Genomic DNA, 11,849 nt, shown 5'->3' with positions numbered 1-11,849 from the left:
AAGAGAGAGAGAGTGAAAAAATATCACTAGCCAGCCAACCCTATTGTATGAGCGAATGATATTGGTACCTCTTGATGACAAGGCTATCTTATACACCCAGCTGATCTAATATGTTCTCTTCTTTTGCAGATAAAAAAGACCCGAAATTGAAAATTGTGCTGCACTATAACAATCTCATCGAATGCCTTGATCTCCATCTTACAGAAATTGATTTGATCGACTACCGAGGTAGCACATCTGAGATTAAATTGGCCAGGTTCTTTGTTCTAGAGGCAAGTGTGCTCAAGGTAATGAGATTTGCCGTGCTCTGGCGCAACAATGAATGTCGTGCAGATCACCGCAAGCGTCTAAGCCTAAATGACAAAGTCTCCTGTCAGTGTACAAAAGTAGGGGCTCTTCTTTTGACCCTTTACTTGTGCACGGGTAGTCAGAGCCACGCGCCACGACCACACTTAGCAGGGTAGAGGAGGGAAGTCTGAGAGAAGCCAAAGCCCAACACAAACAAGACAACACCAAGATCAAGAACCCAAAGAGCAGAGGGGCGAAGCAGGTTCCCCCGGCAAGACCCTTGCCGGGGCAGCCTCAGCAGCCCCGGCAAGAGCCTTGCCGGGGCTGCTCGCCCAACACCAGGGGAGCGAGCCACCCTTGAGCCCAGGGGTTCCGGACGCCGACAACAGCTACGTTGGAACCAGGGCTCGGGAGGCACCTCCGTGGTGGCATGCAGATCTTTGTCAAGATCATGAATACATGTGATCAGATGAGAACCAGAAGACGGCGACCCTCGATGGGATCCCAGCCGAGGGAATCCACAAGACCCCCAGCAAGCGCCTTGCCGGGGACGATTGCAACGCCACGGCAAGACCCTTGCCGGGCCCCCGGCAAGACCCTTGCCGAAGGCATCAGCAGGGCCGCTGCCAGGCCCACGCTAGCCAAGGCTCCGCCGCCGTTCGCATGCACCTGCTAACTCAACCAACTGGGCAGGCACCTACGTGGCGACTGGCGGCCTCTACACCAACCCAGCAAGCACCTGCGTGGTGGCATGCAGATCTTCGTGAAGGCCCTACCACCGTGCCACCTCAGCAGCCTGCCTGCCTACATGGCGCTGCATGCGCCGCTGGCCTGGGTGTGTGTCGAAGCGAGGCGGAGTGGCGACGGACGGGACGGGCCTCGTTCCCGCCCCCGATAAAGCTAATGGACACCTAAGTAGCGCCTTTAATGCACTTTGTCCCGTAATGCCGTGTGATAAGCTTGCGCACTGTAGGCCTTTCCACCTTCTGTGTGCCACTGTGGCAACCCCTTTTGCCTATAAAAGGAGGCCCGAGGCGACCGGTAGAGGGATTCAGCTCTTTGAAACGAGGCAGGCACCGTAGCTAGTTGAAGAGCTCAAGGACACTTTGAAATACATCCACCAAAGCAAGACTAGGGTTTTACGCATCCTCGCGGCCCGAACCTGGGTAAACGATCTGTGTGCTATTCCCAAACCTGCTCTTCTCATGACCCCGCGCCCGCCGACCGTAGAAGGGATCCCGGTGATCCCATAGGTGTCGTTCTCACTGACATCTTTGGCGCGCCAGGTAGGGGGTGCAGTTGTGAGAATCTGGTCTAGCAGTTAGCCTAGCAGTTCTTCATCGCCATGGCTCCCAAGAAGAAGATGATCACGGCGATCGGCTCGTTGGGAGCCGAACGGCCCGTGCGAGTACGGGCGAGCAGCGGGCCGGTCGCGGACAGGACCAGGGCCGTAGCCCGCGAGCACCAGCATCGCTCTGGCAGTCAGAGCCTGGCGAGCGGCGTCGTTCGTGCGCCAGGCGACGGGCCGCACACCGCCAAATCCAAAGACGGGCCTGGGCCCTCCAGGAGTGTCGCTGTGCCACCCACGGGCGGCGCAGCAACCTCCAAGGCGCCCACGCCGGCGCCCACAACGCGCTCTTCCCAGGGTGCGCGCGACGAGTAGCGCCACCACGCTGGGGACCCCGGACGCCGCCTAGGGAAGAGTCATGTGCATCATCTGCGAGACGAAGGAGGCCAGCATGCCCGCCGAAGTGCTGGCGAAAACGGCACGCAACCGCTGGGCCGTGATAGAGCTCCTTCTAACGCGGTTAGAAGTCGAAGCGCGCCATGGTCCACGCAGCTTTTGCCGCCACCCACGCCAGCAGAAGCTTTGGCGCGCGCGCAGCTACTCCTCGACTTCCCTCCTGCTGCGGAGAAGCTCGACGAATGGAGGGCCACCATCCGGAGCCTTGTCGGCATTGCCAATCAAGACGAGCCACGGCCAGCAGGGCCCTCGGGCCGGCGCTCCATCGAACCACTGGATGCCAGCAGTGGAGGGGCCGGGGGTGCTACGGCCACGGTGCACTCTCCTCCTCCACGCCAGCCACCGCGGGTGTCGATCCGCCGTGATGACGCTTGTGATAATATTTCCATAGCATCGTCCGACCCATGGACCCACCGCGACCAGCGCCAAGTTCTTCGGGAGCGAGCCCATGAAGACGCTCGAACCACCATCGAGCGCCGGCGCAATACACGCCACTAGTTAGACAGGAGGGCGGGGCCCGCTATTGTCCACCACGCTCTAGAAGGCTCCGACGGCCTACCTTACGAGGTGGGTAGCCCGACCTTTACCCGTGAGCTGCGACAGTTCCAGTGGCCATCCCACCGTACGTTCAAGCCCGACGTCAGCGAGAATTACAACGGCAAGACCCACCCGTCGGAGTTCCCCGGCATCTACACCATCGCAATGCTGGCCGCTCGGGCTCGCGACGATAAGGTGCTGGTCAATTACTCCCCGTTGGCCCTGAAACCCAATGTCATGTCTTGGTTGATGCACTTGCCGGTAGATTCCATTTCTTCTTGGTCGGACCTTTGTCATGAGTTCGTTGGTGCCTTCACGGGAGGCCACCAAGCTCATGCCCAAGCGAGTGATTTGCATATCATTCCCCGGAAGGAAGGTGAAAACCTACGCAAGTACATACAGAGGTTCAGCCGAGTGCAATACAACATCCCAGATGTTCACCCTGCCACCGTGATCAGCGCATTCCATCAGAATGTGCGCAACCGCAAGATGCGTGAAGAGCTGGCAATGAACAAGGTCAAGGATGTTGCCAAACTTTACGTTCTAGCCGATAGATGCGCTCGGGCAGAAGAGGGTAGGAATTACCCCGGCGAACACGCCGGCGCGGAAACCGACTCTACCGATGAAGATACTGCCGCCCCGACGAAGAAGGGTCGGCGTCGCAACAGGAAGCACAAGGGCAAGATCGTGCTTGCCGTCGAGGGATCCGACGACACCGGCGCCACTAAGAAGGCCAAGGCAGACGACCCCCGCAAGGAGATTACCGGGTGCGCCGCCTGCCGGGCTTGGCGGCTGCCGACAAGCCAGGGGGCTTCGACAAGCAGTACTGCAAGATCCACCGCACCAAGGGCCACGACCTCCAGAACTGCCGACAAGTCGAGCTGCTTGCTGAGAAGCAAAAGGCCGAGTATGAAAGGCCGGACAAGGAGAAGGGTCAGGATGGTGCCGAAGGATCCGGCAAGAAGCGTGGCGGCCAAGGGGGTCGCCGCGGCAAGGATAACTAGCAAGAGAGGCCCGCTCGGGGCCGTGACAAGAAGTAGGAAGACAATGATCATGATGAGGACGACGAATCCGGCGAGCATGAGTTCCAGAAGGCTACGGAGGCCATGTGCGTCGACGTTGGCGCCTTGCTGCATACTTCTCACCGCCAGCTCAAATAGTGGGCGTGTGAGATCACAGCAGCGGAGCCCTCGTTCGACGCTCAGAAGCCACTGAAGTGGTCCAGCACGCCCCTCATCTTTGACACCGACGACCACCCTGACCGCACAACTACGGTCGGGTGTTTGCCGTTGTTGGTTTCACCAATGATACACAACCTCAAGGGGAACAAGATGTTGGTTGACGGTGGGGCCGCTCTGAACTTGATGTCGCCCGCTATGATCAAAAGACTGCAAATTCCTGATGGAGACGTCGAGGAAATGGGCACGTTTCAAGGGGTCAACTCAGGAAGGAGCCAGCCGAAGGGGAAGGTCACATTGCCTGTGCCGTTTGGAGGCGAGTTGAACTACAGGATGGAGAGGATTGTCTTCGATGTAGCCGAGATCCCCTTGCCCTACAACGGGATCCTCGGCCGCCCGGCACTAGCCAAGTTCATGGCAGCGTCGTACTATGCCTACAACATGCTGAAGATGCATGGGCCGATGAACATCATCACCGTCCCCTCCGACAAGAAGGACGCACTGATCTGCACCGACCTACTCTACCGGGAAGAAGTTGCAGCAACTGCCGCCAAGGCACTTGCTCCTGCCGCTGAAGCCCCGGGAGGGAAGAAGAAGACCGGCAAGACCTCTCGCACCCACTCCGGCAAGCGCACCTCTTCGGAGTGTTGTGCTACCGTCGAGGACGTGCCAGAGAGCTCCACCGGCAAGAGCAAGAAATCCAGAGCTGCGCCACCAGAGACAAAGAAGGTTTCCATCAGGGAGGATGGCACGGGAGGGGCTTTCACCATAAGCTCCACCCTCGACAGCAAATAGGAAAGCGCGCTCGTCACTTTCCTGCGAGCGAATGTCGATGTGTTTGCATGGCAAGCATCTGACATCCCTGGCGTTCCCAGGGAAGTGATTGACCACCATCTTGTTGTTTGTCCCCATGCGCGACCCGTCAAGTAGAAGGTCAGGAAGCAAGCTTTCGAACGGCAGGAATTCATCACAGAGGAGATTAGTAAGTTGGAAGCAGCAGGCTTGGTGAGGGGAGTGCTCCATCCGACGTGGTTGGACAATCCGGTGGTGGTGCGCAAGGCAAACTGCAAGTGGAGGCTATGTATTGACTACACATATATCAATAAGGCTTGTCCCAAGGACCCCTTCCCGTTGCGGCGCATCGACCAGATTGTTGACTCCACGGCCGGGTGTGATCTGTTATCATTCCTCAATGCCTACTCGGGCTACCACCAGATTTTCATGACGAGGGAATACAAAGAGAACACAGCATTCATCACCCCATGTGGTACGTATTGCTTTTTACGGATGCCTTTCGGGTTGAAGAGTGCTGGTGCAACATTTGCAAGGGCAGTCCAAATTGGTTTTGAACCCCAGCTACATAGAAATATGGAAACCTCTATGGATGACATAGTGGTCAAAACCAAGGACAGGGCAACTCTTGTACAAGACTTAGAAGAGACGTTTGCCAACCTGCGCAAGATCAACCTCAAGCTGAACCCTGAGAAGTGTGTCTTCGGTGTTCCGTCCGGCGAACTTCTTCGGTTCTTTGTGTCATAGTGTGGGATCGAGGCAAACCCAGACAAGATCAAGGCTATCGAGCAGATTAAGGCGCCCAAGCGGATCAAGGATGTGTGTCGGCTCACTGGCTGCATTGCTGCTATGAGCCGATTCATCTCCAAGTCTGCTGAGCGCGCCCTTCCCTTTTTCAAGATCTTGAAGAAGGCGGGCCCAATGGAGTGGACCCCAGAGGCCGAGGCGGCGCTGCAAGACCTGAAGAGATACCTTTCTTCTACACCGATACTAGTTGCGCCTAAACCACAAGAGCCGTTGCTGCTGTATCTGGCGGCGACGAATAAAGTGGTCAGTGCCGCGCTAGTGGCGCAGAGGAAGGTTGACGAAGAGGTAGTGACAACGGCAGGACCGGCGGACAGCAAGTCAGAGACTCCCCCGGCAGGGCCTGGTGCCGGCAAGGCAAGGCCCCCGGCAGAGTCTGACGCCATCAGGACAAAGCCCGCGCAGCCAAGTGGAGTGGTGCCGAAGAGGAAGATCGTGCAGCACCCGGTTTACTATGTCAGCTCCCTCTTGCAGGGGGCTAGGTCAAGGTACTCCAGTGTGCAGAAATTGCTCTTCGGCCTCCTTATGGCCTCGAGGAAGCTGCGTCATTACTTCCAAGCCCACGAGATCACTATCATCACCCGCCTCCCGTTGCAACGGATACTGCACAACCCAGACGCAACCGGAAGGATTGTGGAGTGGGCCTCGGAGTTATCAAGCTTTGGTTTGAAGTTTGAAAGCACTTCGACGATCCAGAGCAGAGTCTTGGCAGAGTTCATTGCGGAATGGACCTCAATGCCTGACGAGGAAATCCAGGAGACCACTCTCCCCGGCAAGGAAATAGCTCGCGACTGGATTATGTACTTTGACGGGGCTGGTGTGCTGCTTGTCGCACCCACCGGAGAGCACCTCAAGTATGTAATCTAGATGCACTTTCCCAGCGAGATGTCCACCAACAACACTGCTGAGTCCCAGTCAAAAAAAACAACACTGCTGAGTACGAGGGGTTGCTTGCCGGTCTCAGGATTGCGGCAGACCTCGGGGTCAAGAAGCTCATCGTCAGGGGTGATTCGCAGCTTGTCGTCAGACAAGTCAACAAAGATTATCAGAGCCCGTTGATGGAGGCCTACATAGATGAGGTGAGGAAGCTGGAGGAGCGCTTTGACGGTATACAAGCGGAGCACGTTCCCCAAGTGGAGAACGACACCGCCGATTACCTGTCGAAGCGCGCTGCATTCAAGCTACCTGTGGAACCAGGTACTTTTTTGCTTCCATTAACACAACCATCCGTGGAACCGTCAACGGAGAAGAACAAACGGAGGAAAATAGGCCCCGACAAGTACTTCCCTGCTGAGCCCCCAGGGGCCATCGGCGAGGGTGTTGCCGTGGATCCTGAGCCTGCCAAGGAGCGACTGACTCCGGCAGGCCGTCAAGCCCTGGCCGTAGAGACGGCCGCTCCAATGGCAGAAGAAATGCCTTTGGTCCTTGCCGTCGAGCCCCAGGCTCCGGCATGGGCACAGCATACCGTACGATTCCTCCAAACAGGGGAACTTCCTGAGGAGCAGGAAGAAGTGGAGAAAGTAGCCCGTCGGTCTGCTATGTATCAGTTCGTCGATGATGTCCTGTACAGGAAAGCGACCGAACGGTGTGAAATTGAAGTGCATTCCCCGGGAAGAAGGACTAGAGCTGTTGGCGGAAATACATGGAGGCATATGTGGATCCCACATAGGGTCGAGGGCCCTTGCCGGCAAGGCTTTCCGGCAGGGTTTCTTCTGGCCCACTGCCCTCCAGGATGCAAAGGCACTAGTAACCAAGTGTGAAGCGTGTCAGTTCCATTCGAAGAAGCTTCATCAACCAGCTCAAGCCCTTCAAACAATTCCTCTTTCCTGGCATTCTCAGTCTCGGGGCCTGGGCCCTTTCCCCCGCGCTGTCGGGGGCTTTGAGTACTTGTACGTTGCGATCGACAAGTTCACAAAGTGGCCGGAGGTGGAAGCAGTGAGGAAGGTGACAACACAGTCAGCCGTCAAATTCTTCAAGGGGCTAGTCTGCCGTTTTGGTGTGCCAAACAGAGTCATCGCCGACAACGACACGCCGTTCACAAGCCACACATTCATGCAATACATCCAAGACCTCGGTAGCAAGGTCTGTTTCGCCTCCGTGGCACACCCACGGAGCAACGGCCAGGCAGAGAGGGAAAATGCTGAAGTGTTGCGAGGCCTGAGGACAAAGACTTTTGACAGGCTGCACAAGAGTGGAAGGCGCTAGATTGATGAGTTGCCGGCAGTTCTTTGGTCGATCAGGACAACGCCAAATCGAGCCACTGACCAGACACCCTTTGCCCTGGTATACGGGGCAGAAGCAGTTCTCCCCACGGAACTCATATACGGGTTACCTCGAGCGCTCGCTTACGACGAGCTTGAGCAAGAGCAACTGCGGCAAGATGACGCAACGCTCCTTGAGGAAGATCGTCTTCGGGCGGCTGTGAGAGCAGCACGCTACCAGCAAGCCTTGCGCCGCTACCATAGCCGCAAGGTTCATGCCCGAAGCTTTGAGGAAGGCGACCTTGTTCTTCGGCGCGTTCAGTCGGCCAATAATTCCAACAAGTTGACGCCGAAGTGGGAAGGACCTTCTCGGGTAATACGAGTCACTAGGCCTGGCGCAGTCCGCCTGGAGACCGAAGATCCTATTACAGTGAGCAACTCCTGGAACATCGAACATCTTCGCAAGTTTTACCCATGAGGCATGGTTGCCGGGCCCCCCGGCAAACCACCTTTTGTACAAGCCTTGCCGGCAAGGCATGTAACCCTCTATACAAAGCCAGGCGCAGACCCTGAGCATAAATAAATCAAGCGCTGGCGCCCTAAGTTATAGCATTCATGCTAGGTTGAGTCTCCCCCTCGATTAGGGTTGATAGTGCTTAGCGGCGACTAACCCCTAGCCTAGAGGTCGAGTGTGCGCCTTTCTGTCCTCTTTCGTTCACAGGGCACGTGGACACTTCTGCTGAGCCGCTTGGAAGAAAGAGAACGGACCGGCGCTCCGGCCCCGGCAAGCCAAGACTGCCAGGGGGCTGCGGATTCAGATAAGTTTTTCATCCCCTGTTATGCATTTCCGTATGGAACAGGGACAAATGAGACCTCGTTTCACTCCGAAACCACCGTGCTCCCCCTTCTTCTTGTACCCAAGCCACTGGGACAGGACCGGGTCGTAGACGTGGTGGCCACGAAATGTACGAGGGGCCTAACTCTGCTTCACCCGTGCCCCCGCCAAGAGCGCGAGAATGGTCGACCGAGGTGGGGGGACAACAAGGACTGTTGCCGGGCGACAATGTTTATCTTAAAAATAACAAGGATTCATTCCTTGGCATGGGCCTCGCTCACGCACAAAGAACCCAACAAGCACCCTTTTTCATTAAAAACATCCCATACAGGTACAGTTCGTACAGAATAAAAAACATGAGCAAGGGGATTACAAGTCTTAAAATTAACAAGTGCCCGCAGGCTTACAAACTAAAAAGAGATAAGGTGCCCGTAATCCCTTTCTTGTTCCTCTCCTCAGAAGGTGGAACAAGATAGCAGGAGGGCGAATGGAGCGCCTAGGTGACGTGCGAGAAGCAGAAGGCACAAAGAGAGCATCCCGATGCCGGGGAAGGAGCTGGAAGATGAGGCAGCGGCCCGACAATACACGACAAAGGCGTCGGTGCCCACGTACTCCGGTTTGACGGCCGCCGCCCGCCTTCTTTGCCTTCTCCAGCCCTCCTACGCCAGCCGCCCAAGGAGGCGATGGGGAACGCGCCGATGGAGAGCTTGACGAGGAAGGCCCCCGGCAGGGCGCGTGGCCGAGGGAGGGGCGACGCGGTCAGCCGGAGTCGGGGTCGGCGTCCCGCCGCTTGACGCCCTCGTCGTCGCTGTCGCTGTCCTCCTCATCACTCCCGCTTGAGGAGGAATCTTCATCATCGGAGGAGCTCTCCACGCAGCACTTCAGGCGAGTTCCAAGATCTCCAAAGATCCTGACGGAGACCAGGCCGCCCTCCATTAACTTGAAGTAGAGGATGAGCCCCGCCGACAGGCTGTGGATGCGAGCAAACGTCTTCCACCTGCGGCAGAGGTACATGATGTGAGGAGCGGGGAAGTCGACGTCGACACGCGTACCTCCGTTCCCGTAGCCCCTCATGTGCAGCCTAAGGGACTGGGGCCGATCGAGCTCCATCTCCTGAGCAAAGGGGGTGGGGAGACGGAGGCGACGACGCGGTGGCTGGCACAGCCTAATGAAGAACTCGCGGGGCTGGTCCCCGACGTGGCCCTCCATCGCGGGAGACATCGCTGGCGGAGGCACGGACATCGCGCTGCCTCGCCCCCCTCTCCCCCGACCGCCGCGGCGACCTCGGCCTCGCCCCCTCCCCCTTCCTCTCGTGGCCAGCTCCGCCACCGCGGGCTCATGGGAAGGAGGGATGCGCTGTCGAGCGGCGACCCTCGCCCCCACCGTTGAAGGGCCTGCGCCCCCTCTCGCCATGACGGGTGGAAGGAAGGGGCGGAAGTGGAAGAAAAAGGATACTGGGAGAACGTGGGACGACGCCCCCCTCCCCCTCCTTATAAAGGGGCGGGGTCGAGGCTCGGCCGCCCCACTCGACCAATCCAGCCATCGGAGGCGCAGGGAATCGGGACCGACCCGCTACCCCAAACAGCGACGGCCCGGTTTCCCGCCTCCACCGCCTGCCACCTGCATGGAGGACGCATGGCGAGCGAGCAGGATCGAGAGGACGGGTGAGGCGACCGTTCCCCGCCCCGTGATCATGGGGCGTGGGTGCCTTGAAGACCGCGACACGAGTCCACTCAGTAAATGAGTTGCGCCTCCACGCCCCCCTCTTTTTATGGGGAAGGCGCGAGCCGCCTCTTTACCACGATGTGACACATGCGTGCGGGAACCACCCCACGCATGACCCCCACGTCACGCACGACCCTCCATGTCGCGCATTCAACGCGGATCGTGGGGAAGCGCAGTGGACGAACAGTTACTATGGCAAAAATCCGCCCCACCTGCCCACGCACCGTTCTGGGCCTGGCCCAACAACGCGTCGCGCTTATGTGTGGCCCAGGCCCGGGGGCTCCTGTCGGTGTACAAAAGTAGGGGCTCTTCTTTTGACCCCTTTACTTGTGCACGGGCAGTCAGAGCCGCGCGCCACGGCCACACTTAGCAGGGCAGAGGAGGGAAGCCAAAGCCCAAGACAAACAAGACAACGCCAAGATCAAGAACCCAAAGAGCAGAGGGGCGAAGCAGGTTCCCCCAGCAAGACCCTTGGGCAGCCTCATCAGCCCCGGCAAGAGCCTTGCCGGGGCAGCTCGCCCAACACCAGCGGAGCGAGCCACCCTTGAGCCCAGGGGTTCCGGACGCCGTCAACAGCTACGTTGGAACCAGGGCTCGGGAGGCACCTCCGTGGTGGCATGCAGATCTTTGTCAAGATCATGAATACATGAGATCAGATTAGAACCAGAAGAAGGCGACCCTCGACGGGATCCCAGCCGAGGGAGGCGCTTGCCGGGGACGACTGCAATGCCACGGCAAGACCCTTGCCGGGCCCCCGGCAAGAACCTTGCCGAAGGCATCAGCACGGCCGCTGCCAGCCCACGGCAGCCAAGGCTCCGCCGCCGTTCGCATGCAGCTGCTAGCTCAACCAACTGGGCTGGCACCTACGTGGCGACGGGCGGCCTCTACACCGACCCAGCAAGCACCTACGTGGTGGCATGCAGATCTTCGTGAAGGCCCTCACCGCGCCACCTCAGCAGCCTGCCTGCCTACATGGCGCTGCATGCGCCGCTGGCCTGGGCGCGTGTCGAAGCGAGGCAGAGCGGCGACGGACGGGCCTCGTTCCTGCCCCCGATAAAGCTAATGGACACCTAAGTAGCGCATTTAATGCACTTTGCCCTGTAATGCCGTGCGATAAGCTCACGCACTGTAGGCCTTTCCACCTCCTGTGTGCCACTGTGGCAACCCCTTTTGCCTATAAAAGGAGGCCCGAGGTGACCAGGAGAGGGATTCGGCTCTTTGAAACGGGGAAGCCACCGTAGCTAGTTGAAGAGCTCAAGGACACTCTGAAATACATCCACCAAAGCAGGACTAGGGTTTTACCCATCCTCGCGTCCCGAACCTGGGTAAACGATCTGTGTGCTAGCTCCTAAACCTGCTCTTCTCACGACCCCGCGCCCGCCGACCAAAGAAGGGATCCCAGTGATCCCATAGGTGTCCTCACCGACATCTTTGGTGCGCCAGGTAGGGGGGTGCAGTTGTGAGAATCTAGTCTAGCAGTTAGCCTAGCAATTCTTCATCGCCATGGCTCCCAAGAAGAAGATGATCACGGTGATCGGCTCGTCGGGAGCCGAACGGCCCGTGCCAGTACGGGCGAGCAGCGGGCCGGTCGCGGACAGGACCCGGGCCGCAGCCCGCGAGCACCAGCATCGCTCTGGCAGTCAGAGCCTGGCGAGCACCAGCACAAACAAAACTTCTGCAGTTTTGCAAAAATATTCCCGCACAAGTTCCCTATTTACAAACAAATCATTGTCTCTCACAATCAG

The sequence above is a fragment of the Triticum aestivum genome, chromosome 1D (genome assembly GCF_018294505.1).
Source record: "Triticum aestivum cultivar Chinese Spring chromosome 1D, IWGSC CS RefSeq v2.1, whole genome shotgun sequence".
Lineage (NCBI taxonomy): Eukaryota > Viridiplantae > Streptophyta > Magnoliopsida > Poales > Poaceae > Triticum > Triticum aestivum.
This window is presented reverse-complemented; position numbering follows the sequence as displayed.